This window comes from Simochromis diagramma, unplaced genomic scaffold, assembly GCF_900408965.1.
Source record: "Simochromis diagramma unplaced genomic scaffold, fSimDia1.1 OVJJ01000387.1, whole genome shotgun sequence".
In the NCBI taxonomy this organism is placed as follows: Eukaryota; Metazoa; Chordata; class Actinopteri; order Cichliformes; family Cichlidae; genus Simochromis; species Simochromis diagramma.
This window is the reverse complement of record NW_024387152.1, coordinates 3769787-3790811: the sequence shown is the minus strand read 5'-3', so window position 1 is coordinate 3790811 and position 21025 is coordinate 3769787.

The window sequence follows — 21025 nt, the reverse complement described above, 5'->3', positions numbered from 1 at the left end:
ACAACATGGTCGGGTAGATGCTCTTGGTAACATCGTCTGCCTGTGCCTGGGAGTTGTGAGTTAAACAAGGATACAGTCGCAGTTTATTAACTATCACAAACCCAAAATATGCCCATAGAGCCAGATATATGTTGGGTCTTCACAGTTCAGGTGTTTATTCTCAGCTGCTACTTTGCACCATAGTCCACCCTATGATTAGAAACCTTAAAAGGAATAAATGTGGAGGACAGTCTAACCCTTCTGTACGTGCTAACCTCGGGATAATCTCTGCTTCCATCACAAGACTCACACAAAACACACACTTCCCTCTCCTCCCTCTCTCACTCACAAGTATACCGCATCTAACTGGCAACATGTATGCACAGTATGCTTCCTGTCTCCTTCAATTCACTCATGTGACTCACTTTCCAAGGGCTGGCTGCTGGGATCAGTTGCCATAGCAACAACTGATCATATGATGGTTACTCACCCTGTGAGCATTTTCATTTCTTTTCTCTTTTTTTTCCAGCCTCCTCCTCCTCCTCCTCTCGAGTACCTACTGGCATTCTGCACCACGGCAGTGAATGACCCGCTAAAGTATAGTATAACATCCCTCCACTTTACAAAATAAAAACTTATTGCAGGACTGATTTTCCTGCTTGTGGTTCATTGCTTCTGATGTGTGACTCGACTCGTAAATATAGAGTTTATCACACCTTTAAATTATGCAACAGAAGACACAATGTCCTCCCACATCCTGTCGTAGCCGCAATTCTAGTGCAGCATTAATCACCTAAAGCTTCATGAATAACCACAAGCTATAATTCTCAGTGATGGCTTTAAATAACTAGATGAAAATCACATTTCATATGTGACAAATAGTGGCAAAGGAGAAATTTATGTTATGGGCATGAACATGACTCGCCATCACTACAGCTCTGATCTCAAACATCTCAACCCTGTGCCGGGTTATTTTTATGTACAGCACAGACAGTAGGTGAGGGACAAGCCGCGGCGAGACCGATGGATACGGCCTTAATATTTCACATGTTGTTAAGTTAGAGCACAGAACAGAGGGGTAATGAGCCACTTGATTGGACTGTGATTTACTGAGCCTTTTAAGATCATTTATAAGGGTTTAGTTCTGTGGAGATGAACTGCTAAACACCCAGAAAATTGAGACACACTGAAGCGGAGACCGACTGCAATTTCATCTCAGTGCTCTTGTACTAAATTACAAAGAGCGCCCCATCAAATATTGATTTTATTCTGAATGTGAATATAGGATTGAGCAAGTGATGGATAACCCGCTTACCCACTTCACTGCTCAATTAGGTGTACTGGTTTTGTTCAGCTTGAACGATAATTGTGAATGAAGGTGATGTTTATATAATAGATAGTATTGTGAGTGGAGCACCAGCCCTTTCCTTTCCTCCACCCTCAGGAGAACCAAGTTGCCAGGTCACAAATTAAACATGCTGACGAGCACCAGCGGGTAAAATGTGATCCACGTCTCCGGGGGTGTTTCTGTGTAGCTCAGCCTCGTCGGGACTTACGATTCAATTTTGTCTCTTTGCTCTCCCCCCCCTTTTTTTTGCTATTGATGGTGCAGTCTCAACTCTGCTAGTGTGCTGACACCTTTCCTACTCCCCTTTGGGTGTGAGAGTGCAGACACTGGAAAGAGGTGAGCAAATGAGGAGGGATGGATAATGCAGCCAGTCTGACTGAACTGCTGCCTTTCTGTCTGTGAATAAGGGGAAAGAAGTGTGCTGCAGGGCAACTGTACTCTGCAGTAAAGCCTTTTTCGTGCAACATCACCAAGAGGGCAGTACACTGTTGTTGAGGAGAAATAACTCATTTGTATTCCTCACCTGCCTCTGCCTACTTCCCTTTAATCACCTGTCCGTGTTATTCAGGTGACAAGAGGCTCATTAGCACTCTGCTAAAGCTTCACTGCTCTTCCAGAGATAAAGAAAAATACACCAAAGTCATGACCACAAGAGGACAGGCATGAGTATTGATACTTGTGATGAATGTGGGGAGGTAAAATCAATTGCAGTGATTTAGCTGTGAGACAGATTCATTCTGATGTTTCATGATGGTGCATGATCATTTGACAATTTAAGTTTGCTTAAATAGAAGCTTGGATTTGAGGCTCTTTTTCTTTCGCGTATATGAAGAAGCCTTGCTGCTTCCCAGAAGAATACATAATATAAATAGACAATGAAAACAACCTCTTGTCAAGAGAAACCTTCAGCTGTAAGGAAAAATCACGCCTGTTCATTTTTCCACTGCTTCATGCTGTTGATGATTGCAGGTCCTTATGTGCTGCCCTTTGCTTGTTTAAAATGCGGCGATAGTTTCATATTGCTTGAATTCTTTTGTGATTTTTTCCCCTTTCTATCATAAGAACTGCACTCGCTCACAACAGTTACTTCATAGATTATGGCTCTAGTGCATCTACCATGCATGCCTTATTCTCTGTGGTATCCTATAACATAGCATGTCTGTGGGTGTGTGGAAAGCAGGGGTTGCTGAAAATAGATCAAACAGCTTATCATGTCAGCAGGATTACTGCATCAACCCTTGTATTCTCTGTCGAATATGTTATGCAAGTTGTGTGTACGGTGTTTGAGCCAATCAGCAGTATAGTATTATGGCCTAATTAGGAGCCAAGCAGTGAAGCTGTATGGGCATCTAATGTTTCTACCTTTTCATACATCACTTTAGTCTTCTATTGGTGCCAATGGCTATACCAAGAACAGTAATACAAAAAAAACGCAGAACATGGCACACCGACTGAGACAAGTCCCCTAAGTCTTTTCACAAGTTTCATGTAAGCTGCTTCAGCATTTAAGCTCCAGCAGTGGGCCAAACTTGTTCTTCATTGATGCACTAAACTTTTACAACATACATGTAATTTTGAAAAATGATGTTCCAGTGGATTCCATAAATTAAGTGGAACTCAACCTTTTTAATATAGATTTCATATTTTTTACACCATACAAACTTCCACCAAAGGTGATCTTTAGACCTACTGAGATCACTGGCAAAGCTGTCAAACAGAAAACAACATCACAGCTCAACAATTGCTTCAAGCACGAAAAAAGGCCCAAGGATCTGAATGAGTTTTGCAAGGGCCTGACTGTGACAGCTAGATGACTCAGAGCATCTCCAAAGATGAAGCTTTCACCTATGTTCACCTGGGACACTAACAGCAACATCCAGGTGGATATTACTTTGCGATCGTGGCTCAAGAGTTGGGCGTTTGTCTTGTAATCGGAAGGTTGCCGGTTCGAGCCCCGGCTCAGACAGTCTCGGTCGTTGTGTCCTTGGGCAAGACACTTCACCTACCGCCTACTGGTGATGGCCAGAGGGGCCGATGGCGCGATATGGCAGCTTCGCCTCTGTCAGTCTGCCCCAGGGCAGCTACAGTTGTAGCCACAGCTGCCCTGGGGCAGAGTGTGAATGTGAGAGTGAATGAATAGTGGAATTGTAAAAGCGCTATATAAATGCAATCCATTATTATTATTATTATTACAATGTACCACCAAGCTAAGCATTGTTGCAAACCATGTACACCCTTTAATGGAAACAGTATTCTCTGATAGCTGTGGCCTCTTTCAGCAGCATAACGCGCTCACAGCAACAATTTTATGTAAACACTTATCCTCCTTGTTTGGTTCTCCAATAGACAGTTAGCCTCACTGTTTCAGACTTTACACTAAAAGAAATATAAAAACAGGGAGAACATCCAACTTGTACACTGAGCCTTATCATCAGGAAACCTATTGGCCCTTGTTGATTTTAATACGCATGAGCTTGTTGCCTGGATAGGAACAACAAAACTTTAGGTCCAGGGTTGTTCCTCCTAAGTTTATAAAAAAAAGACTACAAACAGAACAGTCTTACTAAAAGACAAAATATTAACCCATGTTACTTTTGTGATGGTTGCCTATTGCTTTATTATGCAACATCACATAATACAGAACCATTACTACAGCTGCAGCACTATTATATTAACCATTTTAACCAGAGGATCACTGTAAACAGGGACTATGATATGAAAACCATCTTGACCCAGTCAGTGGCCTGTGAAAAGTCCACCTCTGACTGTACTGACACTTCTATGCCACCTCACAATGATTAATCCATGGTGATGTGTGCCAGGAGGGCACTGCAGTACTTAAAGAAGCGGAAAATGCATCGTTTTTGTTTTTTTGTAACAAAAAAGACTGGAGAAAATGTTGGCACCGTGTCCACTGCATTCATGTCAAAAAACTATACTCCCTAGGGGAGATTGTGAGTGTATGTACGTGCACTGTGTTGTGAGTGTGCAGTGTGTCTGGATACTGTTGGAGATGCTTTGTACAGCTGTATTAACTAAACTCCCCGTGCTGCTAATGTCTGTCTTGGTTAACCAGCCTAAACCACAGTCAATGCTGTAGGATAATTAAGAATGTAAGCTGCAGGAAGCTCTTTTTTTGTCATTTTTTCAGTGATATACCCAAATGGATTCATGTCATACCAACTGTTTATTCTATCAAGGTTTCATAATCAACTTCCTGTGCTGTCAATATGTCACATCAGTAATATGAATTCAGCTTTTCATGGCATTAATTTACTCAATTCTAGCGTCAAAACCTATGGCTTATTTTGTTCATGAATGAACACCTAATGGACCTGTTTTAAAGGTCACTGCTCACAAACAGATCACCGGGTGATTCATGATTCTCTGCCTCTGGTCTGCATGGCCGACAGTGCTTTAAATGAGCTGTCAAGTAAAGATGTCACAAAAACAGGAAGTTGTTTTACTATTATTACAGATAATAGTGTGTTTCTTTTAAATCCATCAGACATTATTCTTCAAAGTCCTAAAGGATTTTTGGATTGGGTCAACATAAGAAATCCTTATTTTCCTATTCAGCTTCACAGTCCAGGCTCTTATTTGCGTCAACTGTGGTGGGTAATACTCTAAGCTTATGTAAAGCCAGTGCTGTTTCAGAGTAATGCTTAAAAATGCACATTTGTCAGATGATATGTAAATCTCCATTCCATCACATCCCAAACACACTCTGTTGGACTGAGATCTGGTCCTGTGGAGGCAATTTGAATGGAGGTGATTGTGGGAGGGAAGGGAGGATATCGCACAGTGGCTGCAACACAACATCCGTGGATTCGGCAACCCCACTGACAGAGGAACTGAACTAGACACTGAGAGAATCACAGCAGCACCCAGTCTCGTTCCTTCAGCCCCTTCCACACTCCAGAGCCCAGACTCTCTATACAATTACAACATTAAATGAGCCAGGTCCTCAGGTTAGGGAACACAAAGAAGACTGGTCCTGACAGGATTACCGAGAAGGTGCTAAAAGTGTGTGCTGACCAACTATCACGTCTTCACCAACAAAAGACTGCAAAAATCATTTCTGTAAAATAAAAAAAATGACAATGTCAGTGACTATACCCTAATAGCACTTACATCTCTGGTGCTGAAGTGCTTTGAAAGGCTGGTTTCACATCATATCAAACCTCCTATCTTCAACATGTACATTCAACACATATTCCTGAGGATGCCATTGCCATAACTCTCCAATGCACTGAGTGACTTAGAATGCGAGATTGCTCACAGAGATCCTAAAATTGTCAGCTTGGTGTTCAGAGAACAACCTGACACTGAACATCAGGAAAGCAAAGTTAAGGAAGAACGCTGCAGACTGGGACCCAACCAACAAATTCTGGGCTATCTTCATCTCTGCTGGGCTGCAAACACGTCAGCAGTAACTGAAAAAGCTCAGCAGTGACTTCACTTCCTGAGAGCTCAGGAAGAATAACCTGAGCCAAAAGCTGCTGGTCACCTTTCTCCACTCCTCCATAGAAAGCATGGCTCTCACCTGCTCAACTTGCTGCCCCCTTGTTGCGCTACAGGCTCCTAAAATAAAGGACAGCAGACTAAGAAACAGGCTGTTCTCAAGTGCCATAACAACAATGAAACCCTCACTTCTTCCTCCCCATCACCACTACCTCCACTTCCTCTTCCTGCAATAATTTCTCTCCGGTGTAATGTTCCAGCCAAGTGCAATATTTACTCAATGGGCAATACCTTAAATTATTAAAATACATTGTGCAGTATTGTCTCTTATCAATTAAGTCATAGTTTTTGTGCCATCATTCTGCTCTCCTTGATTTTAGTTGTGTAATGATAATTTTGAGCTTTGTTACATGGTGCGCTATCCTTTTGGAAGCAGTTGTCATCAGATGGGTACACTCTGGTCACAAAGGAATAGATATGGTTAGTAAAAATACTGAGCTAGGATGTGACATATAAATGATACTATGATTAGCTGATTCTCTGCCCTGAAAATATCCTCCACACATTACAGGATGGAGCCATACTTTCATGTTCTTTACGTCAACATTTTACTTGTTACCTGAATGTTGCTGCAGAATTCAAGGGTCATCAGCCCATCTAATGTTTTTCCAGACTTCTGTCAAAAGATTGTTGAGCCTTGGTAAATTGGAGCCTCAGTTTTCTGTTCTTAGCTGACAAAAGTTGCACCAGGTGTAATCTTCCCCTGCTGTAGCCCATCTACTTCAAGATTTGACATGTTGTGTATTGAGATATGTTCTTGTGTTGACTTCCTATCAGCTCGAAGCAGTTTGATCATACTCCTCCTGACACCTGACATTAACAAGGATTTTCATTTTTGCCTGGATATTTTCTTCCTTTCATCCTCTGTAAATTCTTGAGATTGCTGTGCGTGAACAATCCCAGTAGAGCAGATCAGCAGTTTCTGAAATACTCCGACCAGCACATCTGGCACCAACAAACAAGCCACCAAAATCACCTTTCTCCCCAACTGCTCGGTTTGAACTTTGGCTATCTGTCTTGACAGTGTCTACATACCTAAATGCACTGAATTGCTGCCATGAGATTGGCTGATTAGATATTTGCCTTAACACACAGTTGAGACGTTTTACTTAATTAAGTGACCAGTGACCAGTGTGTTCTCTATGATTCTGGGAGAGCCACTGTGATATTGTTGTGCCCTCTGTTGGTTAAAATTGTGAAAGCACCATGCAATGTGAAAAGATAAACTAGGTAATTAAATAACTACAATACAGCTAGTGTCCTGTTATGTCTGCATTGTTGAATAAATGGGAGGGTGAATTGAGAAAATATTACACATATTAATGCAATATCATCAAGAGATGATTTTAACACTGTTTGATTTAAAGTGTTTCATTGAGTCTGCTGTTCAACAACATCAGAAATGTTCAAATATTGATTGGTGTTTTTCCACAGGTTTGCGCAATTCTCCTCTTGTCTCAGAACGATTACCATCGTAATCCTTGCTCCTCCCTCCATCTCCTCTCCGGCTGTCGAGGCAGGCTGGTGAGACCTCTGCTGTGGAGGGAGGGCTTCACTGCCATCTGGGCTGCAGCAGGGAGTGGCAACCGAGACAGCACCAGCAAATGTACCCCAGATATGGGTGAATAAAAGCCTGTTTTTCTGCAGAGCTTAGAACTGAGGATAATCGGAAAGGACAAAGAAAAAAAACTAAAGCCATCAAAATAACCAAGATGGCATGTAGGTATGGCCATAGCATAAATCAAAGACATCATCTCTAAAACCATTTGCAGTTACAAAGCCTGGCTTTAGATGCCAGGCTTTGCAGAGTATCCAGCTTCAAGGCCTTTTTTCAAACTCTTCTGGGATTATAGCATGTTACAGCTCAAATCAGAGATGTGTTTACTGCACATAGTGACCAAAAAGAGTACATCTGAAAAAGCTTGGATTAGAGGGGAATTAATATGGTAATATAATCAGAAAACAAGAACCAAAACCAATGATTCTCAAATAGGAGAGAAGGCTACAGCAGAGCGTTGTTCCATGATCTGCTATGACACTAATGAGCAAATCTGTGTGCACGTTGTGCCACACAAACGAGGCATATGCACTTGCAATAGGAAATGAACAAATGTTTTTTGGGTTGTTTTTTTTTACTGGGTGCTTCATCTGAATATTTTAGCCAAGAATATGTCTGATGTACCCGCCTCTTCGGCTTGATTCGCTGTCCTTGTTCAGATGCATGTCTTCATCAGTAACAAGGCCAACAGTCACTGTGATAAATACCGCAGTTGTTCAGATGCCCTCATACAAAGCTTGGCCAGCTGCCGGCTCTCTCAGCAGACAGGTTTGTCTATTAGCCCCTCCCTCTCTGTGTGTCGCTCTCTCTCCCTCTCACAAAGATAAACGACCTCATCGCTGTCATCCCACCGCGGCCGCCATCGATTATGACCGCTCCCGTCTCACTCTCCCTTCACCCCACCCTCTTCTTATACCTCATTTAATTTGTTTTCTTCACCCCTTGTTGCCTTATTGATTGGAATGCAGGGCGGCAAAATCTTGATGTCTCTACTGCAGTCTGGTGTTTCTTTTGTAGTTGGACCTTAAAGTCATTGCGAAGGTTAAAAGCAAAGATAATGGAGCAATGAGAAGTCAGTGAGCTCACAGACCACACACACTAGTCTGTGCCAGGTTAAGATGCTTCACATGAAGAGTTACAAGTTACAAATGAGGACATAATTATTAGGCAGACATGAAATTTTCATTTTTAAAAAGTATTTTCAAATTCCAAACATCTGAGTTTGTTTGTTTGTTTGTTTGTTTTTATGCTTACATTATTTTATTTTGCTCACAGAAACAAAAACGTTGCACAAAAGCCAAAAACTGCCAGGTTCAGAATATGTTAGCCACCCTGACCCTAATCACCAATTGTGTACCCTTTTTCCTGATAACAGGCTACACTTGTAGCAGTTGTACTTTCTTATGAAGTCTTTCACACATCCTGGGCAGTTCAGGTGCATTCTTCTTTGGCGAGTCTCTCGAGCTGCTCCAGATCTGAGGGTCTTCTGGCATGAACTTTGGTCTGCAGTTCACACCACAGATTTTTAATGTGATTCAAGTCAGGGCTTTGTGCAGGCTGGTCAACAATGTTCACTTTGGTCCTCCGCAGGTAGTTCTTGACAAGAAGCAAAGTATGTTTTGGGTCAAAGGGATAACCCAGACCCAGTTTTGCTGTTGCCTGCTTGAAGTTTTCTTTCAAAATCTTCACCTACCTTTTTTCTTCATCATTCCTTCCACACTGATGAGATTCCCAGTTTCAGCCCCATAGTATAATACTCCTACACCGTAAAAAAAGAAAAATCCTAAAAAAACAGCTGGGGCGCCAAAATAATACCATAAAATAACAGAAAATAACTTTCCCATGAAAATACGGTTATTTTCAGTAATGACAATACAGTTTGTTGCCCTAATTTACATGGGATTCTGCCTTTTTCAAGTGCTTTTAAACATTAAATTAGGAACATTTTAATGTGATTAAACAATGAAATTACCTATAAACAAGGTCAATGAATGCGGCAATATGAATAATAATACTTAAATATACAGTTAACAGTTGGTTTAAATAATAATGGATTGCATTCATATAGGGCTTTACAATTCCCCTCTGGCCATCACCAGTAGGTGAAGTGTCTTGCCCAAGGACACAACGACGAGAGTGTGCGAGCCAGGGCTCAAACCGGCAACCTTCTGATTACAAGGCGAACTCCCAACTCTCGAGCCACGATCGCCCTAAATAACAATAATAATAATAATTATTATTTGATGTAAAAAAAGTTTATAAGAATCATTTTATATATTTTTCCATAGCATTACATTTGAATTTAACAGTTCAATCTTTCAAATAATGGACAAATATTTGTGAAATTATGGTACATTTGTGAATGTATTTTAACAATCTCAATATGCATGTGTACAGACAAATACATTTAAAAAACAAGAAAATTATGTTTTGTTACATTTACAGTGATCTTACGTTAATTTACATTTGAAATGTAAAATCACAGTCTATTTATGTGAATTTAATAATATTCTAGAAGAACAGTACAAAACTGTAAAATACACAGTAAAATACTGTTATATTACATTACATTACAGTGTACCGCTGTTCTTCACTGTGGGGACGCTGTTGTATGCCTCTCCCATCCTTTTCTAAACACAAGCAATGTTTCTGTGGCAAAAGAGCTCGAGTTTTAGTTTAGTTTACTCACCAAAGGACATGCTTCCAGTATGCATAATCTTTCTCTTTAATTTTAGCATGCTTCAGCTTGGTTATAAGGTGTCTCTTCAGCAGAACTGTTTTTCTTCGTTTGTCATTCATGAGTGTCTTAGCAGTTGTTCCGGGGTCTTTAGATATCTCTCTCTCTCACCAGTTTTCTTTGCAGAGTCTATAAACGTAATCTATGCTTTTTAAAGAAAGCTGGTGTGCTGAGAATTTCACAAGGTGGGGGTGAGTTCACTTTAACGTTCACTCCGTTTTCACAGGTCAGACCACTCTTACCTTGAAACTCAGTGTTTATTGTGATCTCAGCTACAGACCTGAAAATCGTTGTGACTGTTGCTGCTGATGCTGCATGGTTGCTGCACCATGAAATTGACAAAGTCTCAGACAGGCATATTAACACCTGACAAATTAATTAAAACCATATTTGCAGTAATTTTCTGCCACAGTAGGTGTCTCTAGCAGCCCATTTTGACATGAAGACACACACACACACACAAGCACACACATATGCACACTGTTATAAAGTGAAGACAAATAGTGCCCTCAATACCAAATGTTAAATAACATAATGGATATGATCGTAAAGAAGAAATAGATTAGAATACGAGTACTCACTGATAAGTCTTCCTCCTATTTAGCATCTTGACCAACAATAAACAAGAAGGTGGATGTGGCTCAGGCAGTAGAGCAGCTTGTCTACCAATCAGAGGGTCAGTGGATCATTCTCCAGTTCCTCCTTTCATCCTTGAGCAGGAACCTGAGCCCCATGTTGCCCCTGATGCATGTGTGAATGCTCGATAAAAGTGCTTAGATAAAGATAAAAGCACTGTATGAATGTGTGTGATTGGGTAAATGAGCTTTGAGTGCTCAAATTGAGTAGAAAGGCACCAAATAAGTACCAGTTCATTTACCAAGCTGAATGCTGGTTATAACTCTGTTATATCCACAAGCTGCTGCTTTGACAGAATGAGTCAAGTGATTAAGCAAGAGTGTCATTCCTGCTGTAAAGATGCTTAACTTTGGGGTCAGCAGCACTTTGCCTTTGAGTTAAAATCGCCCACTGCAGCCATGAAAGCTGGCAACAGTCTGCCATTAAAACCATAAACAACAGAGTAAAGGGAGAAATGACCTGGCCATAAAATCCTGCTGGTCTCTGAGTTTGATGTACAGTTCTGGGTTCTGTAAGAAAAAAAAAATACTGCCTTTGCTTTGAGCTGCACGACCATTAGTGGGAATGATTATGGCCATATATTTCAACCTGTAGTCGCCTACTGAAGCTTTAGGTAATAGCAACTCCAAGGTCCTGCTTGTGACAGTAGGGAAAACAAATGATTATTATAAGAGAGTAAAGGTAATTGGCCATAATTCACAAAGCCCACGAAAGACTTTCTGGCTATAATCAAAGCTGGTTTCCATACAGTGAAGGTGCCTGTTTGACAGGCCATTTGTCTGACTGCATGCTTGTTACACTCTCAGCTCTCGATATATGAGCCGACCTTAAGAGCAAAATAATTTGGAGTTGCAGAATTTTGATGATATAATTTCATCGTTACTTAAGAGTGTAAAGGCACATTCTGTGTTTAACATTTAACACAACTATGTTATACATATTTACTGGATACGAATGTGTAAAAGACACAAAATAAAGATACAGTAGAGTGATTTTAAAAAAAAATCACTTCATTACTAGTAACAGGGCTGATCTGAAAACGTAATAAAACAGTATTACCAGTGAAACTAAGCACATTTCAGAAAAGAGTCATTGTGAAGCAGCCATGTAACCTCTTAATATGTAATGTAATCTCTAAGTAAAGCTCCTGAATCAATGCAATAAACTCAAAAGTCCAATGTTTATATTTTAAACTAAGGTAAAGTGCAGTACCTTATGTTAGCCCTCAAGCACAGAATGAATGGTGAAATGAAAAGACATTAAATTATAGTTGACATAACTGTTGATCGCCACTAGATGGTATCAATAATGTCACTGTGGATGATGATCTGATGTAATGAAATTGAAGCTTGAGAGTCCACCCATTTTCAAGTGTCAGCATGTTGCTGCGGGCTCCCAACAGTTGGAGACACAAGCTGTATGCTGCTCCGTGAGATGGACTACCGTGATCCCGCAGTATTTCCATGCACATAAACCCTGTTTTACTTTACTGTGACGTGGCTCTTAACGCTCAGGCTGACTGCGAAGATTCATTTTGTGTTTCAGAGCATGATGATTAAAATCCACAGAGATATCTAATATCTACAATAGCGCTGGAGCTAGCCAAACAAAACAAACAACACTCCTAGGCTGTCTCTATAGATAGCATAAAGTTAATTTAACTAAAAAAAGTCAAATGGCTTTCATGTGCAAGAAATATTTTCTGACACCATAGTGAAAGAGCGAGGAACTCGACAGAACAAGTAGCAAACTTATACATGAAGTCCTAAAAGTAAAGCAATAAGAATTAATAGTGTCCTAAAAATGTAATGGTTTGTTAAAGCTCGTGGACACACACAGACTTCAGTAAGCACAGTGGCCTGTTTGACTCTCAAAAGCTGGTTCTCTGTAGTCTTTTCCTTAGGGTCAAAGGTAAAGCCCTGACCTGAGACCAACATGCCCTTATTAATAAAACAATAAGCAGCAGTCTTTTCTCAACAAACCTCACCAGCAGGGCTCAAACCAAGGCTTGAATCTCATTACTTTTACCTCAGTCCACAACTAACTATGCAAATGTATACAGTCAGACACAGTTTCACCAACTACAACAATTAAAGAATCGTACTCAAGATACACGCAAAATCCTGTTTGCACGAGTGCTAAAATTGATTTTAATAAGACTTTATTTACTCTTTGCCCACCATATGTGATGTTCCTGAGTGTTTGAAATCTAAGATCAGTCACAGAAGGGGGCCCTGTGGCTCCCAGGACACCTAATACTCTGCGTGCTCCAGGGCCGGTGAGAAGAAAAAGAGCACAATTGGATTAGATAGCAAAATAGGGTCAGTGTTTGTTTTAATCAGTCTGGTGACACAGGGAGCTCTTGAAAGGACTAAGTGAAGAGAGCCTGGAGAGAGAGAAAATGAGAGAAAGAGGGACTGCAAGAGTGAGAGTGAGGGAGACAGATAGCGAACAAGAAGGAAAAGGGGGAAAGAGAGACAGAGAGGGCAGCCGGGGTGATTGGTCCCCAGGCAATGACTGGATAGTGGAGACTGGAGGCCAGAGGGGAAGCAGTCTGGGGGGTGGTTGACCTTTCCGAGTTCATTGTCAGGTCTCCAAACCGAGAGCATAGTGGCCATTTCCACTAGCCTAGCATTCGTCAAATGACCTTTGACAAATATGTAGTGTAGCGGGTTTGTTTTCCACACTACACCAACAAACCATCAGACTAAAAGTACCACTGAAGACACTGAGGATTAACCAGTCCAAAACTGCAACAACTGTTGCTTTGAGGAGTGAAATTTTTTGAACATTTGAGACTAAATGATGACTGTACATGTCTTTTTGGGGATTATCTGATCAACAAACTTATAAACCTCAGCACATCGGATAATAAATTTAGCGCCGGTGATACATATTATTCTTGGAGAACAACACTGTCAAACGTAGAAAGGTCTATCGTAAGATTACACTCTCACAGAGGCAGTGACCGGTGGTTCTTGGGGAACAAATTATGGTCACAGCTGACTAGACTTTCCATGGCAGGGCTTAAAATCCTTACTGTGATACACCATTGAGTCAATATTTTATGGACTGGACTAAAAAGTACTCATACCTATAATCAGCACTGTCAAATTCCCCTGAATAATGAATGGAGGAAGGGAAAAAGGTCAGATTCTTCACCAAATAGCACTAAACAGTGATAATTTTTAGTACGTTTCAGACTTCAAAGTCAGTCTTCAATTTATAGACATTAGGGTATCCCCAGAACACAGATCTAAGTGTTACTAAGTCTTTCTAGGTTACATAGTTCTAAATTACTCAGTGAGACACGTTGCATATAAATATGTGCTATTTCCTTTTCAGTGCCACCCACTTACTGAGAATTTAGTTACACATGGTGGGGAAAGTAAGAGCAAGGATATTTAATGGGAAAAATTCAAATCAAATCAAGAGCACACAATATGTTGAGGTGTCATAACCTTTAGACAAGCATGCACTTTTGTGAGCACATATCTGCTTGAGTGAACGTCTCTGTAAATATACAGTGTATTTGTGTGTCAGAAAAAGGCAAAATAACAAGACCAAGACTCCTACGCCCTGCATATCCATCAGCCTTCTCCGTGGTGTTTGGTAATAGTATCCCCTGGTCGGAAGTGCAAATCCAGCTGCTGCGAAGTGGCCATAAATTAGATTTTCTGAAACTTGGTGCAAGCGTAGCCTCCAGTGTGTCATTCACTGGACTGCTCGAGCACCACTCACCCACGGCAGCTTTCATTATCATTACCTAAACCCCTTAAACTTTGCTGCTCCATTGTCACGTAACTCAACTTATCTGAGTTTGCAACCAGCTAGTTTTATTTTATTTTTGTCTGTAGCAGGGCTGTTTCCCTACATTTCAATGCAAAAAAAAAAACCCTATTTCAGCATACCTCGGAACACCAGCAGCACAATTTATATGCTTTAAGAATGTGGAGAACATGTTGAAAACATTACGATTCATGCTTTTGCACTTTAAGCCTAGAGGTTAGTGTAATATGCCCGCTGAAAGCTTTTCCAAATCACTGAGAAATCAAGTGAGTAAGTTCAGATTTTTGCAGCTGCTTTCTATTCCTCAATGTGCAGAGTAATTCCAAACAGTTTATTTTCTATCCAGCCACTTCAGCCCCCAAGGTCATTTGCTTTTTCTCTTTATAAACAGGCAGAATTCTCAGATGTCCTTTTTGGTGGAACTCCACTCAGTCTAATTTGCCACGCTGGTCTGTTCTTCCCCAGCAGAGCTGTGACAGTCTGATTCAGATGTGTCACAGTTCTTTTCATTTACAGACTCATCCTTCTCTGGAAGCCATCTGTTGAGAAAAAAACAGGACCACTTTCACCTGCATGAAGGCTTTCGCTCAGGTCACACAGTGATGACTTTGTGCATTGATGGAAAAAGATCCCTTCTTAAGTAATCTTTTCCAGGTTGGAGAAGGGAAAACGTAAAAGTGTGAATCTCTGTGTCCACTACATGTCATGTACGTTGATCTGCAGCATCTTCTGACACACAATAAAAGCAAATGTGAAGTGTTTGAGTCAGAGCTGACACAAAAAGCTAGAGCCACCATGTTGGCTTCAATGAACTCAGTGGTTGAATGGTGTGTCTGGGTGGCTGTCTTGGGGGTCGTGCACTGTGCCCAGGCCCTCGGGGCACCAGTAGCAGGATGGGCCAGAGCATCCGCTGGGAGGTTGACCTCCGCTATCCCTGTGGAGTTTGGCTTGTACAGCTGTATCTGATTGGACAGGAACAAAGGGATGTGCTGCACCAGGGGGTTTGGAATTCAGCAGATATAGGAACTGATTGTTTTCTGATTTGAATCAGAACTATATTTTCATCAATATTTCATCAGTATAATATATATATTTCATCAGGCAGTGATCTCTGCTCTCTAATCTGATTATTATGAATTGATTAAAAAAAAGGTTACATGGAAAAATTGATAAAAAATGTAATTTTTTTTTATTTTTCATTACTTTGAATTGTTCACTTGAATGTTTATTATCAGGCAACATTTCCTATCTGTCTGTCTATCTATCTATCTATCTATCTATCTATCTATCTATCTATCTATCTATCTATCTATCTATCTATCTAGCTTGGTAAAACCTCTTTAAGTATGCTATTATAGTCTATTACAGTAACAGAGAAATATTATCACGTTTAATTGGTTATCATTTTTGCAGCTGTCAACCCTTCCCTTCCCTGAACTCCCCAAACAGGCTGATTTATTGCGAGACACTCCGTGAAAAAAAGTACAAAACAAAAAAATTCGTGTTCCTCTTCTGGAGACTTTTACAAGTATTTGTCCAGAATATATAGCTGAAAGATTCTGGGCTACCAGAGACCTCCTGTGCGTCAGTTTTCTCATTTGATGCGTTGGAGACGGAAGCCGCTGCCAAACCCGCAGGTCCTGTCTGGAGCCTCAGGATTACAGACCTGTGTGCGTCTGTTTATCTGTGCCAGTGCCAGACAAATCATACAGACTGTCACACGGTAAAATGGAAGCTGCGATCTTGAAAAAGAAGAAGAAGAAGAAGATGAGACGAGGAACATTAACTCAACAACACAGCTATTTGACGTTCTCTGTCAAATAGAGCTGCAAATCTCTTATATTGATTTAAATTTAAAAAAAATGATGTAATAAATAATAAGACATGTTTTCGATGTTTTAATCTGCACAGACTTGACCATCAAGTGGTTGCAGAATAACTTCTATTTTCTTTTCGTGTAGTTCATAATTAATGTCACTAAATTTCAGCGTCACTCCAGGGTAAATATCTCATTTCGTTCGTTGAAATGTATTTGGCATTTTTTACATATATATTATTCTACTTCTTTACAAAAATCGAACTCAATAAACAAATAGAAATAAATTGTATTTCTTTGATTATGTTACAATTCATTATCGCGCAACGAAAATGTGTTTTTAAAAAAGGAAAAAAAATTAACCTTTTTCTTCTTTCTTTTACCGATTTTCTTTTAAAAATACAACTTACCATAAATATTTTTTAAATATCTAAAGCAGACGTTCGTGCACGTGAGAAAATACGTTTTAATGGCTTCTTCAAAGAAATGATGAATATGTCTCTAAAAATCTATTTTGGAGTTCTGTATTAAAGCAGCGATTTTATTTCAATGTCACAGAAGTGGCGATAAACCAATCGGCTTTATGCTTCCGTTTGTCATCGTCAGGTTTTGCATATGCATTTTAAAAACTATTTTATTTAGACCTACATATTTTTGAAACTCATGTCAGAGCCAACTTGACATTGCTTTCTGCGTGCTGTTTATCCATTTCCAGACTTAGCAGCACCGGTTATCTGGACCTTTTTATTAATCATCTCACCGGAAACCCGCAGTGTCTGCAGGACAGGAGAACCTGGGGAGGTTCCTGTTTTCTAGCACTGGATAATGAAAATCCCATGATCTCCGGTCCGTGCGGTTCATTGCTGGTCACCACATCTAATTCAATTCCGAGACTCTGGTCGTGGGTAGATTTAAACCAGCATCAATCAAATCTGGGCTACTCACCTCAAGAGCCAGCGCTTAGGAGCAATTTGTCCAATGTTGGGCCTATATTATATATTTCCCCCAGAAATAAACCATTACCTCAAAAAAAAATGCTAACTCAAAAAAACTTGTCCAGTGGTCAAAGCAAACAAATATCAGACGCAAATCTCCTACAGAAAAAATCCATCGACATCAAGGAAACAGCCTTATTGACCATTTCTAATCCAATGCTTATTTAAACCTGCGACCTTGATTGTCTGCTAGTTTATGTTTGACTTCATTCGGGGGAAATGGACCAGCTGAGAGTAGCAAAGTATCCATTTAAATCATAAAAATAAGAATTGATATGCGGCTACATAAATTGACACTTGACAAACGACCCAGATTTGTTTTACGGGAAATTGCAGGCTATTTTTCAGTCTCCGTTACGCATGCGTCACCGCCTATCAGAGCCGCTTTGCCAACAGTCCCCAGCCTGCTTTTAAACGCATTTAGGGATTATTTATTTTTGGCTCTGGCGTGTGTCCGCTGTATCGAGGCCTTGCCGATACATCCAGATGGTTTTGCTGAAGTGCATGTTTACGGATTCCTGGAGATTGTGCGGAGTGAGGCTGCACCGGTCTGTCCTTCATTAAGCCACTCAGAGCATGGAGGCTTTTATCACGACAGACTGCGCTTTCATAACGACATGTTGCCGGACACACAGCGTTTCTGTGTCTGCGCTACTGTGCAGAGCGAGCCTCCTCATTCATGGCCGATAGAGAGGATGTTAAATGCTCCTTTTAAAGTGCTGAGACGTTAGAGTTGAAGCTAACGCCTGCAAGGGGCCTTTAGCTTGTTGTATGACTGCACCCTTCAGCTGCAAATGTTTCAGATAACATCAATGATTTTTGGTTAAACTAGGCCTGTTAGAGACTGGTTCCTTTGTGCATTTGCGCCAAAAAGCTAAAAATGTATAACATAAAAGCTCTCATTGTGATTATTATTATTTTAAACTGACAGAACTGACAATTTTCATAAACTTTAGTATTGCTGTGGCCTATATGCACCTTTATGGTAGTTCTGCCTTGAATTTTAATCAAAAAATCCCTCATTTCTAAAACACAGAGAGAACTACACTGAGCAGATATTGCAACAAGTCTTTTTATTTTGTTTATTTATGTATTGATTGATTGATATATTAGTCATATTAATGCCAATTTCCATTCTAATTAGTTCTGAAATGTTGCACTATTTGTCAGTGCAGACTGTCACACGGTGTTTTCTGGTTTGAAAATCATCAGGGGGCTGACTGAGCAGTTTAGTATGAGGTGATCTTTGTAGCGGAGAAGTATGGAAAAATGTTTCTGTTCAGCGATTTATGCTCCTGCAAAGTTCTATGGAAAATAGTTTTGTTTCATGCAATCAAATTTATCAGAAAAACAAAAAACAAAACATCTATAGTTTATTTGTCTGCGTAAGTCTGTGTCCCTTCATCACTGATGTGGACAGGTCTTCTACTGTGTGTTGTGGCTGTGGGTCCTTTTTGCTGCTAACACTCACTGGGTTCCAGTGTGCACTATGACGCCTCGTATGAGGTCAGAGAGAGGACAGCAGTCCTACTTCCCATTTTCCTTCACCCCCCCACTCCCCAAACAAGCACCACTACAGCAGACCAACTTAAGCTTTAGCTTCCCATAATGCACCTCTCTAGCCAACTGACCCCAAGGTCGGCAGCTGTCAATCTTAGCCTCAGCTGGCTCTACAGCTTCTGGACATTGACTGGAGGATGTGAGGGAGGCCTCTGAGAGGAGCCCCGGCTCTGCATATGGGATCATCTCTGTGCATTCATGGTGCCTAATTAAATTAGCAATCCTTCTCCTATTCTAATGCAAACCTCAGGTTGAATCGCCACCCTGAACGTGAGAGGAAAGGCCCCAGGCACTGATACTCGGACAAAGACAGCCAAAGCTGTACTTCATTCTAGCTGGCAGTCTGTGATGGTATCCATGTGGCAGGTGGATCGTAGCAACCCCTCCATCTTCTTGCCTGCTTTTGGGGTGGGATGGGGTGTGTTTGTGTGTGTCTGGGTGTTGGGGGGCGGGGGGGTTACTGAGAAAGACTAGGTCACATGTGACAAACTGTATTCACCTTCATATTGCACTGATAAATTATTGCATGTACGTCTTAAAGGCATTAGAGCCTGAATATTTTACTCAGCAGACTATTAAAGTGTGTGTGTGTGTGTGTGTGTGTGTGTGTGTGTGTGTGTGTGTGTGTGTGTGTGTGTGTGTGTGTGTGTGTGTGTGTGTAAGTGAGAGGATGTAAGGTTTCACAGGTCGCCCTGTAGACGTGGAAGTGACTTTAGCTTGAGGGCTGCACAGTGTGCAGTGAGAGTGCAGGGTCACCTTTATCCTATCTGTCTGTGCCCAGAGCAGGGAAGGCAGTGGAAGGAGGTTGGGGTGGTGGTGTGGTGGTGGTGGGGAGTTGTAGGACTCCCAACAGGCTGAACTGATTTCCTGTACAGGGTCATGCCCAGGACAGACTTGGAGGACAAGGGTTTAAGACCGCAGGGAGTAGCGAGCGGCACTGGTCATGTCACATACCAGGAGAGTTGATGCTATTTTCTGCTATTTCAGTGTTTTTAACCAACACATACTTACATACATACATATCTGTCTGATTTACTCAGATTTGCACATAATGTGCTCATTTAATAATGGAAAAGTACAGTACTTGGTTTAAGGCTGGAATTTCAACATCTATTTTAGTCTAAAAGTAGGAGCTTTAAGTTCTTGAATGAATGGATCCTCCTCAACACCAAGATTGATTAGCCAAGCCACAGCACACATGAATTTCTATATAGACCTAAAGAAGACCTTGATTCCTCAACAAATCTAACATACCCACACAATCCACTGCATCTTGTGCTCTCTTGATGCAATATTCATATAAACACTGTAACCTGGGGCAGCTCAGAGATCATAGCATGGTCCTTCTTCCTCTTGCCCACATTTCTGGAATGCATTTACTCAGCTGGGTCTGTGAAAGATAGCTCTGCTGCCTCGGGCCACTGAGGGCATGCTTGTCATGAGATTTGAGGAGCATATATACGTGGCTGCAATGTGTACATCTTAAAACTTGTACACCTCTAACGGTGTTAAGAGGTTTTTAATGGTGGTCAGCCAGACAAGTAGGCAACTACACCTAAGCTTAAATTTATGAGGAGGAACACACTTAGAGTGTGGGAGGATAAAAGGTGGCACTGTGGTTGTGATTAACATGACAACTCGACTGACCCACACATGTTAATCTAAGTCATGTTACTCATAAATGTCATTATGCCTTATATCTAAGGTCACTAATCATTTTAAACTTTAAGGGGCTCTTCTCTTTAATACAAACAGCATTGTCTTTGAGATTCGAGTCCAGAAAAAGTTTTGTTTTATTCCAGAAACACACTTTTTGTGAGAGAATGGGTAAAGGAGGAAGCTATTTTTTTTTTATCATCTGCTCACTCCATAATGGACAGTGATTGTTATTAATATATTTCTCATTGATTCATTTGGCGGATTTGTTTTTTGTTTTATTTCTTTTTACAGAAAGAATTGCAAGTTTTCTCAGATTTCTTTAATTTTTTTGTAGCTCACTTTGTGAGCAAATTTCTTTCTGCAGAGAATTCCCCACACTCAGCTGCATGGAAGGTGGATACGCTGATACTGAAGAGCATAAACT